Raw genomic sequence first — 18,891 nt, 5'->3', positions numbered from 1 at the left:
TTAATGCAGCAAGTCACATCACCCATTGGCAAACTCAAAAATTAGAAAAATAGTGGTAGGGGTTTGTGTTTAACTGCCACATATTAAAAATTGTTTCCTTTTTTCTTGGTATTGAGAAGAACACGTTTGTGGAAGGCAGTTTTAATTAATTTTTAAAAATTCTATCATCACTATTTTCTCCTCCAAGTGACTGACATATTTACCCAGTTATGTACTTTTGAGATAGAATAATTCAAGCAGTAGGTTGAGTCCTTCTTCTGTTTGTACCCAGAATCTGGAAAAAAAGAAAAAATAGACTATAATTCTATATGGCCTTGTAGGTGGATGGACAATTAGCAGCAAAAATGCTGCTCAAATATAGCTCTTTGGTAGACAATGTAATTTTACCAGATCATCGTTGACTGCTCCTAAGTAATTTTCTGAGAATACTTGCAATTATTTCACTTTACTTTTACCTCAGTAAGTATTGTCTTGACATTGAAAGCTACATAGTGGGGCTGGGGATTTAGCTCAGCAGCACAGTTCCTGCCTGGCAAACACAAGGTCGTGAGTTTGATTCCTGGTACCGGAAGAAAAAAACAAAGACAAAAACAAATACAAATCTACATAGCAGTATAATGACTGTATTACCAGTCCCTATTGTATTTGAAAAGAATAATTTACCAGTGTTGCTGAGTACAAAGACTAAAAGCAAATGATTCAGTTTGACACACACAGCTACGGACAAGTTAGGCATCCACTGAGACTTAGTTTCCTCATCTGTGAAGTGATATAAATAATACCTGACACATGAGGTGATTGTAAATTGTATGTGAGAATCTATATAAATCCAGAAGTAAGTGACTAACAGTGGCAGATACCCACCAAGTAGTAGCTATTTTGTTATAATTAATAATAGCTTTGCCATTATTCATAACCATCTTGAGAAACTAAAGAATTGCATTACTGACACAAGGATTATTTAGTATTTAAAGTCAGAGTTATCTTTTATAATGAAGCATTTTTTCAGGAACAGTCTCACCTTTCTCATTCTTAAACATATAAAATTTTCAAATTACATTGTCCAGTTGTAAATGCATTCTTACTATTCAGGCATGCACATAAATGCCAGCAGAATTAACCCTTAGTTTTTTGTATTATAGAGGAGAAGACAGCTATTAAGTAAATATCACTAAGTAAATGGAATCAACTTTCAGTTATCCATTGTTTCCATGACTTTTTTAGGGGAGAAAATGTCTCAGAGACAATGTGAGTGTCTTAGCAATGTCTTCTCAGCTCTGGCATTCCCCTTTTATTATTTATGGCTCCTTCCCTCTTTACTTCTTCATCGTGATTATTTTCCAGGCCATCAGATTGTCTGCAATGAATAATGATCTTAACTCACATTAAAAAATCTAGAATACACCACTGCTAGTCTTTATTTAGTCTGGTGTCTACAGATACAGGATTGAGGTCAGGTGGGTATGTGCAGGCGGGGATGTAAAGTGTGAAAGTCCTGGCTTCTGTCCCTAGCACCACATATAGCTCATGTTGATGGTATCTGCTATGACTGGAATTTTTCAAATAGTGAATTTCTAGTAACACCAGTTTATCAGCAGACTAATTCTACTTTGACACTTTTTAAATACTTCTTTATTTAACCAATCAGTACTATTTCTTAGGGCTTATTAGCACATTACATGTATGATTCTTAACTTAGTAAGGAGAAACTGATATGCTTATAACTTACTCTTTGTCCTACACAATTAAAGAGTAACAGGGAAAACCCCTTCTGCTGTCCTAGTTCGGGAGGAGTGTACCACTGATGAAAGAGAAATATTTATAATCTACAATGTTGCCCTTATCATTTCTTCAATTGTTTCCATCTTTAAAAATGTATCACAGAAGTAGAAATTTTGAATTTCCTATGAGGGCTCTCCAAGTAAGTTCTGTTAGTTTGCCTAGTTTTAAAAAGTCTTTGTATCCATAAAAGAGAGATTTGAAGCATTTTTATGAGGTCTGAGGTGCAATGCTTAGAGCTAACAAACCAGACACTCGGGTAAAGTCTAACCATCCAAAACTTTTGTAAGATGTATGAAATCTGCATAACGTAGGAGTTCCATCAGCCCCCCTGTTGTCAAAGCTCCCACTGAGTGTCTTTCAAAGACCTCTAAGAGCTTCTGATGCTCCTCAAATGGTTCACGAAGTACTATCACTTGCAGTTTCTTTAGTATCAGGAGAAAAACTGTCTTAACTTTCATCTTAGCACAACCTATGTCTCATGATTTTCTGTGTGAGAAAGTCATTAATCCACCTTTAATCAATGTTTTCATCTCAGACCTCATAAAGACTCTTTCTTCCAGTTTGAGTAGCCACTCTAGTCCAGGTCTGGGCCTTGCAATTGTGTGAACTTTGCTGACTGGTTTTATACAGAAGACACCTAGGTTATACTAATTCTCATCACCTACTAATTACTCCTAATGAACTGCTGTGCATTCTTCTTACATTCACTGTTTTCGGTTGTGTAATTAATTTCCATTATTTATATTCATCACCACTAAATGATATAACCTGCTTCTACTTTTAAGTCTGCTGTTTCCCAAAATAGAAGAGTACTCTATAGATGAGGTTGTACTTCTCCTCATTAATGCCAACTTTTTACCTAAGAGCTAAATTCTTAGAGAGCATGGAACATGTAGATTTCCCCTCAACACCCCTATCCTCTCATTAATAAAGAATATTCTAGTGTAGTTTTAATTTGCATCTCTTGAATGACCAGTGATGTTGAACATCTTTTCATATATTTATTTGCCATTTGTATTTGTTCATCTGAGAAGTGCGTATTCATCTCAGATGCCCATTTTTTTTATTGGGTCTTCGAATTTGAGGGAGAATATGAGTTTTTTCAATCTTTCATATGTTCTAGATAGAAGTCCTTTGTCTGAGGAACAGTTGGATAAAAATTTTTCCTAATCTGTGGTTTTTTTCACTTTGTTGGTGATTTACTTTGTTGTGAAAAGCTTTTTAATAAGATGAGATCTGAGTTGTTGATCCTTTGAAGTGTTTTCTGTGCAGTTTGGGTTTTGTTCATGAACTCTCTACCTATACCTGTCTTTGAGATTTCTATCTACTTTCTCTTCCAGTAGATTTAGTATTTGTGTTTTAATATTTAGATCTTTCACCCATTTTGACCTTAGTTTAGTGCATGGTGATAGACATGGGTCTAATTTTAGTCTTCAGCATGCAGAAAGCCAGTTTGTCCAGCACTATTTATTAAAGAGGGTATCATCCTTCCAGTGAACATGTGTGGCCCCATTGTCAAAGATAAAGTGGTTGAAAGCACTTGTAGTTTTGCCTGCATCTTCTACTCTGTTCCACTGGTCCTGAGGTCTGGTTTTTTTGCCAGTATCATGCTGATTTTATCACAGTAGCTTTGTAGCATAATTTCAAGTGGGGGGTTGCAATGGCTCGTGCCTTGCCTTTATTGGCCAGTACTGCCTTTGCTATTCTAGGTGTTTTCTGGTTCCAGATGAATTTTAAGAATGTTTTCTCTAGTTCTGTGAAGTATGCTAATGGTATTTTGATTGGCATTACATTAAATCTGTATAACAATTTTGGCAGTATGGCCATTTTCAATATGTTAGTTCTTCCTCTCCATGAGCAAGGGACATCTTTCCATTTTCTGATATGCTCTTTGATCACCTTTTAGAGAGTACTGTAATTTTCAATATATAGATCTTTTATTTACTTTGTTAGATTGATTCCTATGTATTTCATTTTTTGGATGTTATTATGAAGTGTGTGGTTTGCCTAATTTCTCTCTCTTTCTCCATCTCACCCCAAAAAGAAGGGCCATGATCAAGAAATTAACTAATAACAAATGTTGGAGGGGCTGGGGTGGAAAAGGAATGCTTCTGCACTACTGGTGGGAGTGTAGACTGGTACAATCATAGTAGAAATCAGTGTGGAGATTGCTCAAAAGACTAGATTAGAAATTCCATTCCATCTAGCTATTCCTCTTCTGGGTATCTTCCCAGAAGAGTTAAAAACTTCATACTACATCAATGTATGTGCACCCATGTTTATAGCAGCACAATTTGTAATGACTAAATCTTGGAAACAACCCAAATTCTCATCAACCAAGGAATGGTTAAAAAAGATGTGGTATTTTTATACAATGGAGTACTACTCAGCCATTAAAAGGATAAACTTGAGACTTTTACAGGTAAATGGATGCTATTTGAGATCATACTCATAAGTGAAATAAATCAGTCTCACATGTGTAGACATCATATTGTCTGCCTGGTGTGAGAAACTGAAAGAATAAGTCAATTCTAAAATGTACAACAGATATTATAAAATGGGAAGAAATTGTCCAAAAGAAACTAGGATGGGTGAAAAGGGAAAGGATATTAGGTAAATGGGAAAAAATGCAAGTCAGTTATACTATTAGTATCTCTTAGTTCATCAAATAGGAAGGTTTGTGCTAACATAGATGGGAGATATTTTTATGCCCATATCTCTTACCCTGAGCAACTACTTTAAAGATAACATCATGTAAGGTATTAACTTTTGCTATTCTCCTATTATTTTGTTATCAATTTTTGTTTTACATTTTTACCATAAAATTAAAACAGAATATTTTACCTCAGCAGAAGATCATGGATTTTAAAAAATCAGTAATGTCTACCATTAAAACTTATGTTACATATAAAAACAATGCCATCATTTTCATTTAGGTCATATCTTTCTTATATAAGGTAAAAAAAAGTGATATGTTGGATGTGTGGCTTAGTGGTAGAGCATATGCCTACCTCATATGCACAAAGCCCTGCACACGCACAAGCACACATGCACATGCATCCTCACACATGCAACTGAAAATGCAACTTCACCGTCATTAAGCCATGAAAGTATCTGCCAAAATTTGATCATGTTATTTATTTTGTTTGGCAGATGATAGGCAGATTCTTCAATAAACATTTTCATTATCAGATTAAAGACACAATTTCCTGACACTGCAGTATCACTAACTCTTTATAGTGAATGTCAATTCTTATGTCTACATAATATTTTATTTTGTAGCAAAAATATATTATGAGAAATAAACATTTTCATTGATGAGGTTAAGGTCATAGCCAGTATTCCCCCTGTTCCCAGTGCTTTTCCACCCATTCTTTCTTTACTCAAATCTAACATCATTTACAATGAACTTTTGCATGAATTTCAGGTAAAGAATGCCATGTTCCATTGTTTAAAGTGAATAAGCATACATCTCTTGAAGGATAAAGCTAATTTTTGCAAATTTATTAGATTTTATGCTTGAATTAGATTTCATGTTTGAATCAGTCCTTTTTTCTCTCAAGAGTTTCCTTTCTCCAGTGACCTGGATCAAAGCAAAACAAAACAAAAAATAGTTGTAAGCAAAGCTTGTCCTAGCCTGTCACAGACTTGTGACCAAGTGATCTTGGACAGGTCCTTTGTCAATTCTGAGCTTCAGGACTGGCATAAAAGACAACCAGACTAGCATTAACTTTGCTTGTAGCATTAACTCAGGCTCACGTCTGAGTCAGAACGTAGGTGCTGTAAAGGAAATTTTAAAAAAGGACAGAAGCAAATGACACAGCTCATCAGTGCCTCTGTGGGACTCGCAGAGAGGGTCTTCAAGTTCAGTCATCAGTATGGACCACATACATTGAGAAATGGCCAAGAAAGGGAAACCTGTGACCAAAGCCCCACTTCCCTTTCTGCAATGGTCCTGTTCACAGTGATGAAGTGGCCACACCCTGCTCTACCACCATGAAAGTGTGTGCCATAATTCTGTCCCTTTGATGACAATACACACTGTATCGGCAAGTCTGTGACAGGCTGACCACGTCGTATGGTTCTGCTTCTTGCCAGTTAGATCACATATAATCTTTGGTTAGTTAAAGTGCTTCATAATATAGGCTAGCTTTAATATAAAAACATCTGCCTCCTCTCTGCAGCCCTTATAACCCTCTGTATTGTCATCCTTGCCTCTGTTTCTTACTCACAAATACCTATCTCATAGAAAAAGCCCTGTCATCCAGACAGATCTGTTTTCTCCTTGGGTTAAAAGCATACTCATGTAAGTACTTCTCAGAGGTTGAGGTTCCTTATAACACAAACACTCCTCAATTTCTCACCTCTCTCACTCCTTCAGAAGATGCCTCTCGGTATGTATTACTCAGCTTGTTGAGGATCAAGAATGAGTTTATGTCTCCTATAATACCATAATAAATGTTGAGTATTTTTTGATGTTATTTCTGTTAATGATGATAGTTTTTGGCATTTATTGCCCTTTCTCCACTTCCACCTTCAGTCTTTCCTGCCTTCTCCAACTTGTTCTGCATCCCAACCTCCGTGAACTGCAGAAACCTGCTCCCAGTTGCACTGTGCCAATGGGAGCGATAAGCAAGTGTCTAGTGCTGGAGAAGAGGTTGGCGTATGTGTTGTCCTGTCTCCTCCCTCCTGGACTTCAGGTTGGCAAAGGATGCCTTTCTCCACCCAAGTCTGAAGATCTTGTTGGTCATTTCTCTTCCACAGTGATGGCTTTCACTCTCTCTCCAGGTTCTGAGAAATATTCCATCCTATTGATCCTTCAGGCTAAACACCCCCTTTCCCTCCCTAGGCTTGACATGCTTCACCATCTCTTCATTTCCATTAATCACATTTGTATTTATTGAATTGCCCTTTCATAAACCCTCTTCTGTCACACCATTAAGTGCCACACACTCTCTGAAGCTTTCTGAGTATTGTGATGAGGAGGAAGGTGTGGTTTATAACATCTAACAAAAATTTGCCACCTTCCTTCCATTGCAGGAGGAAGACTTGTATACATTACTAGAAGTTAAATAATATGCTATGCACTGACTAAAAAATAACCAGAATTTTCCAAAAATTAGAGAGAAGAATGGCATTTTTTGCATTTTTGAAATCTGGCCTGATACAAATATAAAACTATCTGCTTCTACACTCTAATATTTTTTTGAACAGTACAAGGAAATCCAGGAAAAAAAAAAACATCCTCACACAGACTTGTAGATGAAAAAAGAAAAATAAAATGATATTTTTCAGATAATTATACGTATTCTTTGGTAATGCATGAAATCTCAACACTTAATAATTTCCTAAAGGTTATTGGCAATGTGGAGTAACTTTTCACTAAGCTTTTCATTTTCTTTTACATTAAAATCTACTGGTCTGTATTGCACTTACATAGATATTTTACACATGCATAATTTTGTAAAACCATAAACTTATCAACTAAAAATATTGTTCCACTGAATTATGTAGGTCCTCCAAGTGTTGTATTTTATCATACAATATCAAAAAGTCACATTTGATTACATCACCTCCAATCTTATGAGACTGTGTGTATCAGAAAGATATTAAACTCACTGTAGACACTGCAATTTTTCCAAAATCATACAACAATCATGTATTTTTCCTTAACATAACCATTACTCTTTACCCAGAGTACAAGTGTTTATGCATATTTCTATAGGTAACTGAAAATGTACTCAAAGATGAAGATTTTACAAATGTAATCATTGTCGTTTTGCTTCACAAAGAGTACTGTTAAGTGAAATGTGTATTTTACTGAGAGTGCATGGTGATGATGAATATAATGACTATGAATATAATTTGGTGCCACTGCATAAATTCCTGCTAAAGCATGAGCAGTATTTTAAATTTTATTTTATCTTTTTATTTTAAAGAGAAAAAAATTTAAAAGAACATTAAAAATGGTACAGAATTTCAAAATAAGATGATAGGAAAACAAAAATTTTTGTTATATTGCATATTGATATCTTCAAATTAGTTATTCAGATTACCAAATACAGGCATGCAAAATTGATAAAAAATGAAGCATTAACTATTCCTTTCAATAAACCAATAGAAATTAATAGTATAATTATCTTAGCTATCTTGGGCATATTTATATATTTTTTAAAGATCTAAATATTAAAACAAAATACTAAGTCCACTGGAAGAGAAAATTGGCAGAAATCTTGAAGACATAGGGGTAGGCAGAGAGTTCATGAACAAAAACCAAACTGTATGGGAAGTACTTCAAAAAATCAACAACAGGGATCTCATCTTACTGAAAAGTTTTGCACATCAAAAGAAATCATGAACAGAGTAAAAAGAAAACCTACAATTGGGGAAAACATTTAGCCAACTGTCCCTCAGACAAAGGATATCTGTTTACAACATATAAACAATTAAAAATAATCAGGCCCCCAAAATTCCAAGACCTGATCCAGAAAGGGGCATCTGAGATGAAAACACATTTCTCAGATGAAGAAACACAAATGACAAATAAATATATGAAAAAATATTTAACATCACTGGTCATTCGAGAGATGCAAATTAAAATAACACTGAGATTCCGTCTCATGCCAGAAAGAATGGCTATCATCAAGAAATCAACCAATAATGAATGCTGCCAAAGCTGTGGGGAGAAATGTACACTTCTCCACTATTGGAGGGAGTGTAGACTGGTACAACCACTGTGGAAATCAGTTGGAGATTCCTCAGTAAACTAGGATTAGAGGTCTCATTTGACCCAGCTAGTCCCTTTCTAGGTATTTTTCCAGAATAATTGAAAACATCATACCACAACAATATATGTGCACTCATGTTTATAGCAGTATGATTTTTCATAGCTAAATCTTGGAAATAACCCAAATGCCCATCAACTAAGGAATGGATAAAACAGATGTCGTATTTTTATACAATGGAGTATGACTTAGCTATAAAGAAAGAAAAACTAAAGGCTTTTATAGGTAAATGGATGCAACTAGAGACCATACTCGTAAGTGAAATAAATCAGACCTTCATGTGTAAATATTGTATTGTCTCCCTGGTGTGAAAATATGAAAGACTAAATAAAATCTGAAAGGTACTTTAGATATAGTGAAAGGGAAAGAAACTGCCCAAAAGGAAAGAAAGAAACCAGGAAGGAAGGAAGGAAGGAAGGAAGGAAGGAAGGAAGGAAGGAAGGAAGGAAAGAAAGAAAGAAAGAAAGAAAGAAAGAAAGAAAGAAAGAAAGAGGAAAAAAGAAAAAGAAAGAAAGAAAGTGAGAGAGAAAAAAGAAAACAGAGGAAAAAAGAGAAAGAAAGAAAGAAAGAAAGAAAGAAAGAAAGAAAGAAAGAAAGAAAGAAAGAAAGAAAGAAAGAAAAAGAAAGAAGAGAAAGAAGGAAGGAAGGAGGGAGGGAGAGTGGAAGGGAAGGGAGGAAGGAATGAAGGGCGTGAGCAGTTTACACAGCAATATTTTTGTGCCATCTGTGCAAATGACAACAAGAAAAATATATTAGTCCAGGACAAACCACGAGATTAAAAACTTTGAAGTGTTGAATAACCGCTATACTTTGAATACTTGAACTACCCATTTGTTTGCCAATAAGGCACATGAATGTGCACAATCACACACACACACACACACACACACACACACACACACACACATACACACACAAAGATCTTCTTTGGTTGATTAGCTGACACTGACCTCTTGATCTCCTAAAAACATGAAACAGTCAGAAGCAAAAGAGCAAGTACAGCCATGGCTTCATAGCCACCCTCTTGTAACCCCCAAATACAGCTCTGCCTATGAGATATTAACTCAACCTTCAGGTTACCAGCTGAATCTTTAATTTAATAAGTCAGTTGGCACTGTCATGACTGTCGTTTTGCAGTGATTGTGCTTCTGGCCAGCATGCAGCAATGTCAGCTCCACAAACTATTGTATGAGCTTCTCCACTCATGTTTCATTTCTAGTTTGAAACATTGTAATAAATAATTTTTGCACTTTATGCACTCATCATATCTATACGTAACATCTCAAACTGATGCTGCAGCATAATTGACACCTTTAATATAATTCAAACACATTCTAGTACATAATATACAATAATGTAAATTTCTAACATCTACAAAGCCAAGAATAAGACAGTTTTCATCACATTTTTCATTTCTTTTTTACATTTTCTTCCATTTAGTTGGAGAAAAATTTTCCTTCCAGAAAATAGTATCCTTTTTTCTGCAACTTTAGGCAAATCAACCAACTTCTCACTACAATGATATTGAGCTTTAAAAAGGCTTGTAATCCTTTCATGCCAATAAACTAACTTTAAATAAAAATTTGAATTTAAAAATTCCAGTTTTACAGAGATATGATTGATACTGATTATACATGTTTAAAATCTACATGTTTTCATACACATTGTTGAATGATTATCACTATCACGTTAACGAACAAATTTATCACCTCCTATAGTTACATTTTTTAAGGATAAGAACATTTTACTGCATTATATAACACAGCATATTAACTATATTCACTGTGATATATATTAAATCTACAAAACTTCTGCTATATGGAACATTATACTCTTTGATGAACATTTCAAGTTGACCAAATTTGTTCTTTTAGAACATACATTACCAAGTACTAAATACAATTTTTAAAAATTGTATTATTTACAGAATAGTCAGAAATCTTTTTCTTAATATTATTATAAAATAATTGACAGACTATACTTACTTCTTACATCTCTCAAGTGAAAAAATTTCAACATTTAATAATAATAGTGAGTTACAAAGATAACAGAAGGCATAACTAACAATAACATAAAAGCACTGTGGAAGTAACAGAGAAAACATTTAATTTCTCAAAACATACATTTATATCTTCCAAATACTACATTAGCATAGTGCATTAAACACAAGAATTCAGCACCAGCCTATTAGTTGTCAGACCACTAACACCAGCAGAGTCACCTGGCATCTGGAAAATATTAATGTACACCTATGAGAAAATAAGAATAGAAAGGCAAATAACATTTTAGTATTATGAAAATATTTTTCTCCTTGAAAATATCCTGAGAAGATCCCAAGGACCCTTTAAGAATCACTGCTTATACACTGTAACAAGCAGAATTATCTTATCATTTGTAAATGAATTTCAAATTTTGATCGTTGAAGTAGATTGAATTTATAGGCTCAGTGGACTAAATCTTGGCACTACTAAAAACAAAGGTAGAGGTTTAAAACCTAGTTAATTTCACCTGGGAGTTAAATTCTTTCCCAAACATAGTATAGCCAATTATCTAGCAGTTTGGTAAACTCATGTGGTAAGTAAATAGGAGTGAGACTGTGACTGCCCAAAGTTTTCAAGTCTAAGAGTACATTTTTAATATCAAAGTTATTTTTAAATATCTCAACATGAACACAAATGTACTTTTAAAACAATTATCACCCCTCAAAAAAGAAAAGAGCTATTGCAAAGACTGTGTTTGATAATATAAGCAAACTGCCTCACACTGCACCGGGCCCATGGTAAGCATTAACAATCTATTCTTCCCTGCTCCGAGAATGTCTTTCCTCAATCTACTAAGTAACACAAAATTTACCAAAAATTTCAGGAGAGAACTCAAACTCCAAATCAAAGTCACAAAAAGTCTGGAGTACCAAATTTTAAGAAATATACACTTCTTATAGCAAGAACCTATTAACAGTTTAGAAGATTCAAGCTAGTTCCAGATGTGGCAGAGATTCCCTTGGCTTAACATCAAACTTCAGGATCATGCTTACGTAGCTGAGCAATTAATCTTAATTCTCATTTGTACTTCAGTATTTTCAGTACTGTAGAACTGTCCATAGGTACTTATCTCTTCCTCCAATTAAAATCCCAAGGGATGGACTACATGCTCTAGACGTCATCTCTGGCATAAATCACACAAGGAAAGAAAGACATTTTTTCAACTGTTTTCCAACGGGTAGTACCAAATCATATTGCTAGGAATTTATTATTTTTCTGTCTGTATCTCTCAATAACCCACCCCCACTACCCTCAGGCAGACTTTTTTTAGAAAGAAATTCTTAGCACAATCAAATCAAAACATGCCACACAAGTGATCACTGAGACAAACAAACAGTAAAACAAACATCAACCCATTCACAAAATTGATACCACCTTTGAAAACAAACTTCCCTGTCTCAGTATTGAGCACCCTGAACCATGTACTCCAGCAAAGTGATAGATCCTGGCTATGAAATTAAAATGACCAGAATCTGTTAAAACAATATGTGGAATCTGTTCAATAAAAGATTATCTTCTAGTTCATATGGAATATGCCTTCTACATTCTAAAGTTTTAAATCCATAGCAATCAAGGCCTTTTTTTTTTTTTTTTTTTTTGGTCTCTTGGATGGCTTCAGAGTCACAACACCTGAGCTTGTGGTTAGACTTGATCCTTAGTAGGTGTCTGTCAATAAATATTTGTATGTGTGTGCATTTGTGTGTGCGTGTGTGTGGCAAAAAATATCTTTATTGCCACAGAAAGCAAGTACACTCATCTCACCTCACCAATACCTTTACAAAGTGATTGTGATATACTCATTAGAGTTCAGTAAATAGATAAATGGCAAGGAATTTAAACCAAACCAATAGCACAAGGAAGAAAGAAGAAACTTTAACTATGGTAAATATGATCTAAAGGCCTTTTAACGAGAGTCTTCTCTAGAGACTTTTGCTTTGAACAGAAGGCAGGAATATACACAGATACCTCCCCAATAGAGACAGTACAGAGAGAAGACTCAGTTTAAGGGTAATGGTGGTAGCAATATTTGGAGAAATTGGAGGATTTGAGCAGCTCTTAGAATTCAGTTATCTGTAAGAATTACTGCAATAGCAAGTTAGAACTGAACCTATAAAATAAATGCAAAAATAAAATTATGGCACTGTAAATTATGCACTTCAATCAGCTCTACAGATGGTGAACTCTATGTAATTAGAACATAATTACAAATATGAAAACTTATGGAACAACATAACCAATGGTGATAATGTCTTAACAGGGGACAGTCAGCAAGGTAAGTAGGAGAACACAGAAAAAGGACTCAGATCATAAGGAAGATGTAGTCACCTCGTTAAGGCGTTCATGTATCTATTCTTAAGGAACCAGTCTAGTCTATACAATTATTATACAATTCAAGTATAATAAACCTTAAATAGGTGTTTTGATCCACCTATTTTGATATCCAAAATACATCAGCATTTCTTCATGCAATATGCCCAGTTATTTCAGTTAAATATTTCTCGTTACCATATACTAGTTTCTGGGACAGTTTCTCTCTTTTGCAAACATCCCCTCAAAGCAATGAGATAATTCATGAAGATAATTCATGTCAAAGTCTTTATGATGTTGGTTATAGTTTAGCCTTGTTTCACTTTCTGTTTTTTTAAACAAAATACTATTAAGCTTTTCTGAAAACTTTTATGAATTCATCATTGCTTCTACTCATGATTTCTGACAATTTTTCACTTCTTTATCCATGAAGAATCAAGATAGGCAAGAAGGATTGATATCAGAACGCTCTGTTTGACTTATTCGCAGTTTGACAAGTATACTGAAAAATTAAAATTGTTAATTAGTCTAGATCTTAGATTTTGTCTATTTTCATATCTAATATTGTTTTATCCTCTTCCCCTTTAAGAGAATTGGTTTTGATCCTTACTCTGTGCTTGATTAGCTGTGAATATTTCTCAGCTCTGTTGATGTAATGTTTCAACTCTCATCAATAAAAGCCGAAATTGAAACAATCTATATTAAACTTTTGCCTTAATCTCTCTAGTGAATTTTCATTGTCTCTTTTGACTCCTTTAAGAAATAGATTACAACCATTTGTGGCCTGCAGCAGACCATAGGGAGTTTACAGCAGCTCGGGGAATAACAGCTGGAATCTGGTCTTCCAGGCCTCATTTCCACCGAGGAATTTGTACAGCATTTACATCACCACTCTCATGTAAAATAAATATTCATTTCTTAAAAGTCTTTGCTCTTGAATGTGAACTTAAAAAAAATATGCAAATATGGAGCTCACACTGCTACACATACTGTCTGCCCTTCATGAACTGCAGCAAGGTAAGGAAGGGACAAAGAGCGTAGGCAGGTGGAGGAAGCACTGGGGTCTCCTAGGCCCTGGTGAGTGCAGACAGAGTGAGACCACTTTTAGGACTCTCATATTAAAATGCTCCTATATCCAAATATAATGAAATAGAAAAGGTCTCAGCAAAGGTAAATATAAGTACTTGGAGATTATCTCCCTTCCATTAGTACACAGATAGGGGAGTTCACAGTACCTTACTAGCTAGAGCAATCTATTCTGTACTCCTTAACCTTTCAGAAAATAGTTCTAAAATGGCAGGCTGTGCTCCACAGAGCATTAAAGATGTCACTTAGAAAAGAAAAGCAATTTCCTAAAAAACATTGTCACAGTTAGAATTCTAAATCTACACAAAGCAATCTACATTTAAATATGACTTGGATTTCTATCTGTGCTTTCTACTTTTTGCAGACAGAACTATGACAGCATTTTGCTAATCTAAATCATAAAAATAAGTTATCTCCATCTTTAGAAGACTTAGTTATTGACCTCTCAGAGAAAATGTTCCAATCGTCAGTTTCCTTCTACCCTTTGACAAGGTATCTTCAGTGGAAGTAGTAACTATTTTTAATCTGGCTCGGAACCCTATCCCAATTAATTGGAAAAGAAAATGTTACAGCTGGGCCGAATTACATGCTGTACATTGTGCATTGCTGTGTGTTTGCGTATATGTGTGTTTGTTCAGTTATGTTTAATTAGCACCTATGGACAAACATCGTTAAGTCAATATTCATTTTCCCATGTGCTTCTAAGAACCTTTGGCGGATTATTTGTTAATGAGTAGGGGTGAAGGAGATGGAAGAGCCTGTCTGAAGCTATTTAGCACACCCTGCCATTTTCGTAGTTAGAGCATGAATGAACAGCTTGTGGCTTCACAAAATTCTGGTTTCAAAGTTGATCAGTCTTAAAGGAGCTTGGCTAACCCTTACAAACTCCAGTTGCTTTAAACTAAACTTTCATTCTCCACTCTACAGGGTAAATCCAGCTCCCAGTATGCTTTTGTCATTAACAAAAACTCTGAGGGTGGTTTCACAGGGATTTTTATGCATTGTTCTATGTTCTTTGTTTGATTTATAAACTGCTGAGGGGAAATGGGGTTGTAAACCTAATCCAGGTTTATGATATAAAAGGGCAGCACATTTTAGAAACACCTTGTGGTCTTACAAATAGAGTTAACTTTAAGCAATTTATTTAGTTAAATAACTGACTCAACTATGTATTAAATTGCTGCCAGTTGGAAATAATAGGGCTTGGCAGTTTTACTGTCAAATATAGTGGGTATAGGAAAATATGTGGAGACGGGAGACCTGCAAAAGACCATGCCGCTGCAGCATTTAGTGATGGAAAAATCAACTAATTCACTTTGACTACGCTCAAAGGGGAAAATCTGCAAAAGCAAGCTTCCACTGTTAAACAGTTAATTATAGTGTGTTTATGTGTATAGGGTTTGATTGTTAATTGCTTAAACTAAGTTGCTCTATAAAGACAAGTGTTTCTTGCCTGGATTCCTATGTGCTTAGAGACTGATCTGAGTGGTAAGTTGTTTTCCAAGGTATAAACTGATTGACATAAATTTGAAGTCTGAATTTTAGAAAAGAGGTTTCATAAGATTTCTTGAACAAAAGATAACTATAAGGAAAAGTCACAACTTTAATGGCAAAAGTACAAATATTACATGCTCTTTTTTAGCATAATTTTTGAAGGAGCATTTCTTAGTTTCTATTCCCACAAGCAGGAAATGGGAAAAAGAATGGAAAAGAAAACACACACATAAAAGTTCCTTATGATGAAATTTGTATGGATCGGAGGCTTTACAATAAGCTATGGAAGAAGCTTGTAAAAGATCAAGGAACATGGAATCATTTGGGCTGGAGTAGGGAAGGTTGAGGCTTAATACAATCACGGTCTTTGACCCTTGAAAATCTTGATGGGAAATGGATGAGTAGCTGTTCTATGTGGACATGAACATGAAACTTAATTGGTAAAAGTTGGAATAGAAATAATTCAAGATGGAAATAATAAGAATCAACAAACTTTTGTTCTGAAAGTTTTTAAAATTAGCATCATGATTCTATAAATGACATAGTGGCATTTCATACAGAGTATGGAACCATACTTAAAATTTTGTACTACAAATTTATGTAAACTTTCGTTATTAAGCTCTTTGACTTTGATCAAGATTGTAAACTCCATAAAATCTATTACTATGATTTGTAATTGTTTATGTTAATCACAGTATTTTTTAAACTATAGGCTCACAAATATCAAAAAGAGAAAAGACTTATACTAAAAGTAAAGCCAGTATCAGCAAAGTCATTCTGTCCTTTACATTTTGCTAAAATTGGCCTGAGATCCCTGCCCAATGTCTTTTGGATGGGATATATACTCGAAAATTTCCATGAATTTCCCAAGGTTGAAGGACCTATGGCTTTAAATTCTTTTGAAATTACACCTCTAGGGCTCGCAAACCAACTTTTAGCAAAACTGTAAAAATAAAATACAATGTTATAAGGCATTGTGTGTGCTGTGAACTTTTACATCAAGCCAGGTTATTTTAGAATAGATACATAGGTGCACTGGTGTTGTCAGACATAAAATTCTCCTAAGCCAGTGAACCTTGGCTCTATTGAGTAAGGACAATACATGGAAAAGTGTAGCCACTTTCTATAATAAATCCTTGAAAAATATACCAAGCCAATTTATTAAGCAAGTGACCAAGAGCTGTTTTAACCATGCCATTTTTTTCTCTTATGGAATGTAGCTTGCAGTAAACAGGACATCTGAGAGAATTCAGAAGGAGAGTAATTAACTGAAGGACAGCATGCAATTTTGAAGTAAGTTGTGTCTGGTTCAAATCAGGAGTAGAAAACAGAGCTTTTTGTTCTTTCCTGCTGTGAACTTCAAACTCAATGGTGTAAAAACTGAAAAGAAAGGTAGTTCAGTTTGATGGATTAAGCTAAGAGATAAGTACGATCCTAAAAAGATAGGCAACCTCAAGAAAGTCATGTGGCTTTGTTTCCTATTAGTAATGAAAGTAAACCAAGAGTATCCTAACATGTCCTATTTGTAATAGCCCCTGATTATTTTCTTTTATCAAACTAGGGGCTTTCATCCATTATTCTTACTAGCCTTCTTTCAGTTAAAGGTATGGCTCCATAAAAAGGAATGAAATTATCTGCTCACTAACTTTCAATTTAGTAAAAGTTTTTCCTTCAACTACAACTCTCATAATTTTTCTAGTCCCCGTTCTTCACATCAGTTTTCACATTCCTTCATTTGCATGTCAAACGCAAGTGCCTCAGCCTGTCAGTTAACTTAGTTCTGTTTTTACAACTCACAAAAGGTTTACAGCTGAAACTTTCCTCTAATCTAGCTGTTCTTGCTACATGTACTATTTCTTTATTGACCTTAAGTTTAGAAAGTCTTAAAAATAATACATATCAGCAAGGGTTGTGTGCTCTCTAATCATGTTTTCTCCTGCTAATCATTCAGTTACCTGATTAAAAACAGATGCAGTCTATTTGAAATGTGAATTTAGGAGTGAGCTGATGGTAAATATTTTGTATATAGCCTATGTGCCTGTTATGAAATGCCCTAAAAGGTTTTCAGCAGAAGCATTTACAGGGGCTGGGGATTTAGCTCAGTGGCACAGCGCTTGCCTGGTCATGAGTTCAGTTCCTGGTACTGGAAAAAAAAAAAAAAAGAAAGCATTTACATAATATTTTATAGCTAAATGTTTTTCCTACCAAATGATCCCTTTCCAACCAAAGCCAGCTGACAAACATAAAAAAAAAAATCAAAAACAAAGATGAATCCAACAGTGAAAGCCACAGTACTTACAAGTAATCTGCAAACAAGAGTACTAGAATTGTCATACGACAAAGACCCTGCTCTTAAAGAGTTTATGATGTATCAGAAGAAGTAATGACATTAACATCTTTTTAAAACCTAAAGTAGAATATAAAAATTGTTTAACATATACACAAAGTATTAAATAAAAAGAGGAAAGAAAAAATAACTTGTCTAAGAAGAATCAGGTAGGACTTGGAAAATGTGGTGTTTCTTTTGGATCTGCATAAAGGAGTAGAGTTTGAATGGGCTGATGGAAGAAATGCTATGTTCCAGCCACAACATCAGCAATAACTTCTGAAAAATTCTAACAATCCATGCCAATATGACCACCTTCAATTTCATGGTTATCAAATTAAAATAAACTATTTATTGAAGTCATGAATTATTAATTGCATAGTATCAACCAAAGTTACTTGAGCTATATAAATGAACTTTTATAGAACTCCCAATGCAAATATATACAAATATTTATTTAATTAGGTTGCCAACTGAATCAAAAATCTTCTTAAAAGAAAAAAATATCCAGTGAACTTCTTCAAATAAGAACTAGATTTGCATGGGATTATTTTTACTTTTATAATATAATAAAATCAGAGTAACTAGCATATTCTCTGAGTCAAATATGAATGAATCCTACATTCCCATCTAGTTCACATTTGTGGTTACAAATAAAAGAGAAATTAGGTCACCAAATTTGGACACTATAAGTCTTACTAAATTGAGTTTTTTTAAACAACTATTGACAATTTGGAAAGTTTTTATTTAGAACAATTCTCATCCAGGGCAAAACAAGTGCAAAGAGTCCCCAAACTTAAATTCCTGGTTCAGCATTTGGATTATATTTTTGTTTTGTGACCAAGTGCTTTATTCCAACACTTCAGGGAAGATATAGAACAAGTTCAGAGTGGGAACTGGAGGTAGGAGTGATATTTTTGTAGAGGGATATTTAGCAATAAATAATAACCATGAAAGTCAAAATGTGTTGCTTATTAAGAAATGCTTGTCAAGTGACTGCTAAGTTCATCCCAAAACATGCTCTTCCTAGGCACAAACTTTTCAGTGAGTGGGAAAGGCAGAGAGGCCG

This window comes from Chinchilla lanigera, unplaced genomic scaffold (assembly GCF_000276665.1).
Source record: "Chinchilla lanigera isolate Chin_1 unplaced genomic scaffold, ChiLan1.0 scaffold00015, whole genome shotgun sequence".
Classification (NCBI taxonomy): domain Eukaryota; kingdom Metazoa; phylum Chordata; class Mammalia; order Rodentia; family Chinchillidae; genus Chinchilla; species Chinchilla lanigera.
Note: the sequence above shows the minus strand (reverse complement) of the source record.